We start from the raw sequence: 10,734 nt of genomic DNA, 5'->3' as shown, positions 1-10,734 counted from the left end.
ACAGTACTAAAGGACTGGGACGATTTTGCGCGAATTATTTCCCAGTACCATTTAAAGGGTTGCATTCGCACCGAGAGTGTGTACTAAGAAGTGACGTAAGCCGGTCGACAGCGTCGTCATTTGTGCGCGGCGTTCAACAACAGAAACGAAGAAGAACAACATTAACAACAGGAGGATGGAGGACGCTGTGATCGGAGCTGTGATTTTGTTGTGTCTCGCGGGTTTCACAATAATGGACATGGAAAGTCGACGTATACATAAAGAGATTGAAAGAACGGAAAGAAGGACTAAGAATCTCCAACGACAACTGGCAGTGCTACATTTGCTACAAGTGCCTGAACTTCAGCGTCCGTCCATCTATCACTGTTCTCCATACTTGCGAAATAAGTTGACACAATGTTTACAGTATGTTTACACTGCGTTTTAAATCATGGCGGGTGAGGGCGTTTTCATATGCGTTTGGCCAATCAATGTCTACTTACTTCACGATTAGTACCAGTTGTGCTGGTTAGACCCTGGTCCGGAGTAGGAGCTAATTTGGTTCTCGAAAAAGGCAGTCCGGTAATAAAATCGCACCTAGTTCCGGCGGTGCGAAAATGCCAAAAAGTGGGTAGTTCCACAATTAGTTCTGGTACTATGAAAATGTTCCCGCTGTGCGAAAGGCCCTTCTTCTTTCTCTGTGTCAGACTTAACTTTGTTTGTTGTCGTCTTCTAAATAATACCGCGAGTGGGGCTTGAGGAAGTGACGTCACCTGCGTCTGCACAGTGCGACCTGATGCAGCCCCTGAAGTGAGACACAGGAAACATAAATACTGCAAAATAATAATAATAACGCGACTAAACGAGACGAAATAACGTTATAACATTTTGTTTTGTCTCGTTTTGGTCAACGAAAATGAAGAGACATTTTAGCATAGTTTTTATTTTGTAAACCACATTTAGTCTCGTTTTTATTCATCAACAATATTGAATTATACTTTTAATTATCGTCACATGACCAGCATTTACGTTGCGTCTCGTCTCGTTTTCGTCACGTGATAAAGATTCGTTGACGACAATATTTAGTAATAATTTTCGTTGACGAAAGCAACACTAGTTACCACAAGGTATCGCTTACTTACAGATCTCAGGCTTCAGTAGGGGATGTAGATTCGTAAGAGTGAGGGGGAAGTAGGAGGGTGCTGAGCCTGTGGCTGTTCTGTACGCAAAAGTTAATGTCTTGAACATGATGTGAGCTGCAACCGGTAGCCAGTGCAGAGAGATAAAGAGAGGTGTGAAGTGGGCCCTTTTGGGCTCATGGAAGAGTAGTTGTGCCGCTGCATTCTGAAACATTTGTCGAGGTTTGATTGCGCATGGTGGAAGTCCAGCTAGAAGAGCATTGCAATAGTCCAACCTAGAAATGACAAGGGCCTGGGCAAGAAGTTGTGCAGCATGCTCTGTTTGTAAGGGCCTGATCCTCCTGATGTTGTGCAATGCAAACCTGCATGATCGAGCTGTCTTTACAATATGGTCCTTGAAGGTCAGCTGGTCACCAAAGAATAATTTTTTTATGAACCTATCAGATTAAATCATGATGTAGAGTCGAAGTGGTAGGGAAAACAAGAAGCTCAGTCTTTGTCAGGTTGAGCTGCAGGTCCTTCATCCATGCCGCGATGTTTGCCAGGCAGCCTGAGATCCATGCAGCTACTATTGGATTTTCTGGTTGAAATGAATGATAGAGAAGTGTGTCATCAGCATAGCAATAGTAGGAGAAACCATGTGCTTGTATAATGGGTCCCAGTGATGTAGTGCATATGGTGAAGAGAGGAGGGGCCCAAGAACTGATCCCCGAGGAAACCCTCTGGCCAGTTGATGTTCTTTGGATATCTCTCCTCCCCAGGAAACCCTGAAAGACCTACCTGTGATATAAGATTCAAACCAGTGGAGTGCAGATCCGGTGATGGCAGACAGGATAATCTGATGATTCACAGTGTCAAAAGTGGCAGATAGATCCAGCAGAATAAGAACTGATGATTTGGAATAAGCTATCGCTAAAATTATATCCCACAGACAGAACTTTGGGAGAAGCTAGGATTCATACAAGGGTAAAATTGTTTGAAGGAAGACATGCTAACATCGCTATTGAAGAACTGCTACACTACCATCTTCAATAAATTCTTAAAGATGATGATGCATGGGGCAACTTTTTAGGTTAGAAGGGGTATTATGCACTGGCCTGTCTAGACAGATATTGTCTTGACAAGAAGTTAAAGTGGATCATAAAGTGTCCGTTGCTGTATTTGCATCCAGAGATGAGAAATGGGTGGCTGAGGGAAGAGAGGAGGACACTAGAGGGGAAAGATGGAAAGGTGAAAGGGAGCATAGGTTTTGCCTAAAAGTAACTGGTAGAGGAATTGGTGGCACACAGGTAGTAATTGTAATAAAGTAATTAGCAGAGATGTCTAGAGGTTTTACCAAATGTTGTCTGTGATACAATTGCATGTGTAAATTAAGTCAAGCTGGTTGCCTGATTTGTTAGTGCTTGTGGTAGTGAGCCATTTGAGATCGAATGAAGTTAGGAGTGGAAGTGGAAGTCTGCAGTGTAAGGCTTCTTCAGATGGAGTTCAAAGTCACCAAAGACTACAAGTGGACTGCCATCCACAGAGAATGAGGACAGCAGCCCATACAGCTCCTCTTTACAGGAATTTTTTATATCTGTGATTGTTTTCTTGAAAACAATCTTTTATTGTACTATTGAATAAAATATTAGTTAAGCTTGTGTGTCGGTCGTTCTGGTGCAATATGGCTGCCGTCACATCATCCAGGTGGATGCTGCACATTGGTGGTGGTTGAGGAGATTCATGTAAGGTGCTTTGAGTACCCAGAAAAGCTCTTTATAAATGTAACAAATGAATAATTAATTAATTAAAGGGGTCATATGATGCGATTTCAATTTTTCCTTTCTCTTTGGAGTGTTACAAGCTCTTGGTGCATAAAGAAGATCTGTAAAGTTGCAAAGACTAAAGTCTCAAATCCAAAGAGATATTCTTTATAAAAGTTCAGAGTCAGCCACACCTACCTAAAACGGCTCGTTCTAACACGCCCCCACATATCTACCTCACTATGTGGGAAGATTTGCATAACGCCACCCAAATGTTCACGCAAAGAAAGAAGGCATAACTTTTATTCTCACTGTAGTATTGTTGACTCTGCAGCCATGTTTTGAAGACGCTGTGTGCTTCGTTGTGAAAGCGAAACTACTTTGTTTGGTCTTCCAAAAGAGGACGATATCCGCTTCATCATGCCTAGAGCTGATCTGTGCTGGTCGCTGAGGGAATACATCAACTTTCACCGTGGACGAAGCGGAGTCCAGCCCGGGGTCGTCACATGTGGTTGCCGCTCATTCGTCGGATCTGCCGGACACGCCGTTCTCGACCCCGCCGCCTCAGCTCACTCTAGCCCGGCCTCAGCTCACTCTATCAGGCTTCCCCTCACGCTAGGCCGCTGTGTTTTTCTTCGTGAAAGCGAAACTACTTTGTTTGGTCTTCCAAAAGAGGACACGACTACAAATCAGTGGTTAAGTTGTATTTACAACACTGTTCCAGAACAGTTTAACCCAAATATCCAGATGTGTGCAGCACATTTTATGGAGGACTGTTTCCTGATCCTGGGAGAGTAACGTTAGACTAAAATGCCGGCAGTTCTGACTCACAGTCTGTAAGTACGTTTTCATTTAAAGGATTTGCCACTGATGATTCAAACGTGAGTTTTGGGCAGTAGAGTAGCACTTGTTGTTTGTCATTTTTCTGATCACAAATGCAGACAGAGTTTTGTTCACGCGATGCAACGCAACGCGTAAAAAGACAGTATAAGTCACTATAGTCAGTAATTATATCCCACTGGATGCAACAAATGCCTCGTTTGTAATGGGTTTTAATGTTTTTGTCTCTTCGCTCAGGCCGGGACACGGCATCAACAGTATGGTGAGGGGTGTAACATTTCCGTCTCACGCTTGAGGAATTTGGCCAATCACAATGCATTGGATAACTGGCCAATCACAGCACACCTCGCTTTTTCAGACCGATGAGGTTTGTAAAAATCGACGCATTTTAAAAAGGCAGGGCATAGAGGAGAAACAATAATGTACAGTATGTGGAAAATAATGTGTTTTTTTATTTTAAACCGCATAAACACATTTCATTAAACCAAATACACAAAATAATGTTCTTTTTAGTAGCATCATATGACCCCTTTAAAGCAATCTTTTATTGTACTGTTGAATGAAATATTAGTTAATTATCAAAGAAAGAAAAAAAAAATAATAGTCATAATATGGACTTTTGCAAATGCTGTGATACTATAATGCTCAGCTAGTGTTATTTCCTTCTCACATTGCTGATTTCACCATTAACTCTTCACCTGAACAGTTTATGCTTTTGTATATGGTAACATTGTAATCCTTGACCATCAAAACAAAGGGGTAGACATCACCTTTTCAGTGTTATCATGTTTGGTTCAGGAGCTATGACACAAAATACTTAATTTGGTTATGGCGGAAAGTAAAATGGTCGCCATGGCAACCACAAGGTGTTTTTGCAATGGCTCCATTTCTGGAAATGTTCAGGGCCCTAACCTGTACAATTATACCAAGTTTCAAGCTTTTATGAAAAAGTGAACATATCACCTCAAATTTTGCACATATCACCTGGACTATCTTAAGAAAAGGGGTCATATGATGCGATTTCAAGTTTTCCTTTCTCTTTGGAGTGTTACAAGCTCTTGGTGCAACTATGTGGAAATATTAGCATAATGCCGCCCAAATGTGCATGCAAAGAAAGAAGGCGTGGTTTGAGGAATAGCAGAAGTGTTGATGCAGCCATGTCAGGGAGACACTGTGTGATTCAGTGTAAAAGCAAAAGCACTTTATTTGGCCTTCCGGAAGTTACTAGTTTAAGTATTTGCTATTGACTGTTCAAATGCGGAGTTTTGCGCAGCGCAGAGTAACACGTCGTGTGTGTGTGTGTGAGGGGAACAGGGTCACATCACAGGAGAGTGAACTGCCTGTCAGAAATCATAGCACGTCAGCTGTCTTAACCGCGGCTTGTGTACTGCATCATCACTGTGTCTGTCATGTCGTTGCCCTCTGTTGCCCTTTCGGGCTTGAACTGATGGTAAAACTAACGACATTATTAACTGTCTTGATATTTACTTTGAAAGCTTGAAGCTCGCGATTATGGTAAGGGGCGTTACATTTCCGACGTGTGCTTGTGGTGTTCGGCCAATCACAATGCACTGGGTCAGCTGGCCAATCAGAGCAGACTGCGCTTTGTCAAAGGAGGGGGCTTTGTTGACAACGACGTGTTTGAGAGATGCGGGGCATAGAGGACCTACAATAATCTACAGTATTTGAAAAATAATGTGTTTTTTGAACATTAAAGCATGTCAACATATTCTGTTACACCAAATACACAAAATAATGATCTTTAAAATAGCATTATATGACCCCTTTAAGAAAATGTTTAGATGGTATTTTCTTTTCATCTTGCCTCTGTATAATGCATTTAGTGTTTACAGTGGTAATCAAGGAAACAATGCATCACTGCAGTTCCATTAGCGCCACTTGCTGACAGAGAGTGAATTTGCATTTTCATTAGCCCATCTGCTGTTTGGTATGTTTTATGTAGCCTAATTTCACAAAGCTAAAGTCAGACCATTCTGTTTTTGCTTCAGGTTTTGAAATTATACAGTATAATTTAGGCTAATAAAGCAACTAACCATATTCTTCATGCACTCATATTTTCCTTCTTTCTTGTCTTTTGCTTAAAGGGCAACTATTATGCCCCTTTTTACAAAATGTAATATAAGTCTCAGGTGTCCACAGAATGTGTCTGTGAAGTTTCAGCTCAAAATACCCCACAGACAATATTGTTATCTTATTTTGAAAATGCCTATTTTGAGTGGAAGCAGAAACACTCTGTTTTCTTGCCTGTATCTTTAAATGCAAATGAGCTTCTGCTCCCCGCCCCCCCATTCCAGAATAGGGCTGTGCCTTTACCAAAGCCACTAGAACCTTTTGCCGAAAAAGCGTAACGGCTAATTCTAACGCTTCCGGTTTGCCAGTATGTGGGAAAGGAGACCAGAAGCCGTTTTATTTGAATGGATGTCAAAAAAATGTAAACAGCTTTTTAGAGGAAACGGCTTATCATTTAATGAATTGACAGCCTATCAGCTAATCTCCAACATGTTTTACACTAAGCAATACTTTTTTAGAGTCTACACCCGAAAAAAATGCTGTTTTATAAGAGAAGTCACTGACTTTTTGCGACAGGTGGGATACAGCTTACGGCACTTTTCATTCATTCCTATGGTATCCGTAAATGGCAATGACGTCAAGGCTGTAATGTGATTAGTTATTAAAGGTCACATATTTTACACCTTTCTGGAGTTTTATTTTAGGTTTTGATGTCCTTAAGAATATATATTTGCGGTATAAGCACCAAAAACCTTCTCAATATATTTTTACAGCTCCTCTCTCAGAATCTCTGCTGAGAGCAGGTCGATTTTGGCCTGTCTAATTAATATTCATGAGCCTCTCTTCTGATTGGCCTGTTGTTTTCTGAGTGACGCATGGCCAGGCCAACCACAGGTAACTAGGGTCAGCCGACGTCACAGCGCTAGCTGGAGGCAGCAAAACAAAGGGGAAACTGGAGGCAGCCCATTCAAACCAGCGCAGATTCGGCTACATAAGGAGCTTAAAATATCATCTTGTTGTGATGTTGGGTGCCAGAATCGACATAATAATGCCATCTGCTGTCACCGAGTCTTTACTATACACGTTAGATGTGATCCACCTCATAGTAGCAATCCTGTCAGATTGTCCATCCTTTGAGTGAGAGTGTAACATTACAGGTCAGCCGATCTGGTTTCGTGGTTAAAGTTAACCTTTTTGACATGTTTCCGTGTTGTTTTTTGCTCAGCAATGCTATGGACGCGTTGTTGTCTGGGGGTTTGGCAAAAGGAGAGTGGGACGGTGGACGGTGCTCGGGGTGGTGACTGAAGGCGGTGACTGTGTAGTTCTGACGTCAACTTTTTACGGAAGTCACAACGGTTCGTGAAAAATCACAGCTACTTTATGCAGGCTGTGTGCATTTTACTGTGGACTGACTGTTTTGAAACTTATATGGTAGTTAAATAGCCCCTAGACCCCTAGACTGAAAAAAGCCAGGACATTTCAGTTTTTACAATATGGGACCTTTAAGGCACACGTGATCCAAGTTGACCGTAATGCTTTCTCCAATAGTAAGTAATACAGACCCTCTCATCTCCATATAGTAAGACAATCTCTGCCTTTACAGCTCGTACCTCAAATATTCTGCCAAAAAACATCTGTTTGGTTTTGATTATCATCATTAAATCATGCATTTTAAAGCCATATCAGTTTGAACTTCTGATATACGGTTTTCTGAGCGTACACATCCAAAGCACGCACACAGGAAGCAGCTTTCACAGAGCATGTGCATATTAAACTAAGTTCTCTTTCATGTCTTATTGTGCTTAAACTGTCAAATACACACAGGTTTGTTAAAAACACAAATAAGTTACAAAAACACAGTCGCTTATGTCTGTGAAGGTAAACAGCTGGGAAAGAAATTGCAAGTTTATATTAGATTTGTATATTAAGTAACAGCAGTACCGTGGGTGGAAACGTGCAGATTATTTAATTAATATTATAATATAATCCCCTTCCTACATCACTAGGGGAGCGAAATCTGAGCAGCTCATTTTTTTTTCACATGCTTGCAGAGAAAGACTTACCAAAATAATGTTACTGGGTTGTCCTTTTTCACCTTTTCTGGGTTGGTAGATGCACCGGGGACCCGATTATAGCACTTGAACACGGAAAAAGTCAGGTTTTCATGATATGTCCCCTTTAAATAAAATACATTAAAAATCAGTATTGGATTCTGCCGTGAAAACGTAGCATCCCTAAATTTATGAATGTCTGAAATGAAGAAATTAAGATGTAAATGTTAGTATTGTTGCTGCATTTGGACGATAAAGTTCTCAAATTTAAATAGCTAGCTGAGTTCATTTCAATTTTTTTATTTATTTACTTTTTGTTTTTATTTTTTGTTACTTATTTATTTAATATGTCATTTGTTTTATGTCATAAAGCTATGCAGTTTCTGTGTGAATGATCACAAGTTTGTTGGTTCTAACAGGAAAGAGTTCTGTCTTTATTTATAATCAAGACTTCTTTTATAAAGGACACTACTTTCTCACATAACGCACTGAAGCAGACCCTGCATAGAGCCTCTCAAGCCATCGATATAAACCTATTCAGCACCACCACCATGGAAGGCACCTGGTAATGTCGCACATAAGAAGGTATACCTTAAGCAACCTCCTAAGGCCTAGAAAAGGTACACTTTTAGTTAAGATATACTTTTAGAGTCTTCGTAGTGCGCTAAGAGACAACGTTATCGGGAAACGCACCCCAGGTTAATAGATGTTTTTTCCAGGAATATATAATGAGTTTGGAAATTTTAGCAAAATCCTTAATAAATGCATTACACTGTAAATAAAGCCATTCGATTTTCAGTCGACAAAATCTACTGTAGCGCCTCATAAGCCAATGAGATTGCAACTTTTATCCGCTGTGATGTGTTGCTTTGTAGCTGAAGTACCCTTGTTGCAGCCACCAAAACATACCAACAACTGACTGGATATGTGCCTCTGGTCAAAATGGTCCATGTAAATCCCGAGGGCTCATACTGGGCACAATAGATTAAGCCTTTCTTGCTCCGACGACTGAACGGCCTGAAACAAGACTGACTGAGCAGTAGAAGAGGGCACCTTTAGAATCTAATCCCATCTAGTAAGCAAAAATACTTTGCAATGCATACAGATGCAGCCTTCGGCCATGTTTGTGCCATAGCATCCAGCCCAGTGAACAAAGAAAATAGATTGGGGGAACTATAACGTCAGAATCCGGAAGTGTAATTCACCGTGGGTTCCTTCAAGATTTTACTATGGGGTTTTATATTGGGGTTTTTCAATTTATGAGTAAAATAAAGCCTGTGGTAAACAACTTGTCGATACTTTTATGTTTTGTTCTACAACGTAAATTACACGCATCCATACCCAAAACACAAATTTTGAAACAGTCATGTTAATTTTTGAAAACGTATGTTTTTTTATAAGTAACTAGATAAGAACATTTGGGCTGTGAGTGTGTGCAGTTTACATTGTAGAACAAAACGTAAAAGTATCGTCAAGTTATGTTTTCCACAGGCTTTAATTACACTTCCGGGTTCGGATGTCATAGTTACCCCACTCTATAAAGGCTGACTCTCTTAAGGAAAGGATACATTTTTATGGTCCCTTAGTCCATTTGAAGCGAGATGAAAACTTGAGGAGCTGAATTGTGCAACCTTTTTCTGTAGTCAAAAGAACTCAAGGTTATTCATTTGACATTTCCACACTGCCCAATCCTGTATAAGGGGTATCATGTACTTGTTGCTTCTGATACTTTGAAACAAAAGGGGGGAATAACTCTCTTTGATGCCCTGAAACAGCTTGCTGGCAGGGAACAACCGAATATCTTGAACAGGGGACTGATTGAAGAACGGATGCCCTGTATTATCTAGAGGGGCAGACAGTCCTGAGGTGGACAGCACATTCCAGGGCCTAATTTATGGCCAGGCCCCTCTCTGTCACATCAGACAAAGGGTCTGCTACATTTTGATTGGTGGACTAACACAAACAAACTGTTCAACACCATAAGATAAATTTCTAGGATGGTGGCCAGACATGTCTTAGAGGGCAAGAAGTCCTCTGGTACCAAGCCCGGGACTTCTCATTGATCCACATGCAGTTTCTACCCTTCACCTATCTAGAGACTAATTCCTAAGGTTTTGGCCTGTGGCTGCCATAAAAATTCCTTAGAACCTCTGGATGCAGCAGAAGTGGGTGAAACACAGAAAGATCACAAAGACCCAGTCATTAATAACTGTTTTGTAACCCTAACATTGATACAAACTACAACACATACATTTCATACTTGTTCAGAGAAATAAGTATTCTCAGTTACAGTTATGTGTAGTGCAACATCTTACACAAATACATCTGTTAACAGACAAATGAATGCATGCATGACAGTTCAATATTTTTTTGGCATGTTTGTATATAATGCATTTAGAACATCGCCAAAGGCATTCTGGTGGTGGTTTGGTAAGTTAATAATGTTGTAGCGAATCAGCTCAAAGGGGGAATATGCATAATTAATCATAACTAGTTATAATTAATTATAAATATTTAGATCCGCTGTAAGCATTCATTTGACCTCTTAGTGTCAACTGTCTGTTAATTCTAAGAACGTTAATTTCCTGGTTAAGGAAAATAACTTTCTTACTATACAATACTACTCAGAGCATGTAGCAAAAATCTGCATGATTAGGGACTCCAGTTATGAGCAAACAATGAACCACGTCAAGTGTGATACAAGTAAGACTTTATTAACTACATAAACACTTAAACTAGTCTAACATACACATACACACACACACACACACATACAGTTGGTATAGGAAAAGGGTTAAAGCTTAGGCAGTAAAAAGAAGAGAAATAAAAACATGAAGCTATGGTACCATTTGATAATCAGCAGATCTACAGCCTGAAGGAAACATCAGTTTCTTAGTTCAAACACACCTTTGTAAAAAGGTGCAAATGATACTTAATGTATCAATTAATAAG

General features: G+C 40.3%; 1 long non-coding RNA gene across 1 annotated transcript in view; it reads right to left on the bottom strand.

The window, feature by feature from the left end:
- Nucleotides 1–564: 564 nt before the first annotated feature.
- LOC107557536 (uncharacterized) overlaps nt 565–10,734 on the bottom strand; it is a 12,856-nt gene continuing 2,686 nt past the window's right edge. Inside the window, exons 2-3 of the long non-coding RNA XR_001605407.1 lie at nt 1,601–1,606; nt 565–576 (exon numbers count right to left, since the gene is read on the bottom strand). This is a non-coding gene — a long non-coding RNA (uncharacterized lncRNA). The remainder of the gene's footprint in view (nt 577–1,600; nt 1,607–10,734) is intronic.

This window comes from Sinocyclocheilus grahami, unplaced genomic scaffold (assembly GCF_001515645.1).
Source record: "Sinocyclocheilus grahami isolate Dianchi unplaced genomic scaffold, SAMN03320097.WGS_v1.1 scaffold606.1, whole genome shotgun sequence".
Classification (NCBI taxonomy): domain Eukaryota; kingdom Metazoa; phylum Chordata; class Actinopteri; order Cypriniformes; family Cyprinidae; genus Sinocyclocheilus; species Sinocyclocheilus grahami.
The sequence above is the reverse complement of the archived record's forward strand: the minus strand, read 5'-3'. Positions and strand labels throughout refer to the sequence as shown.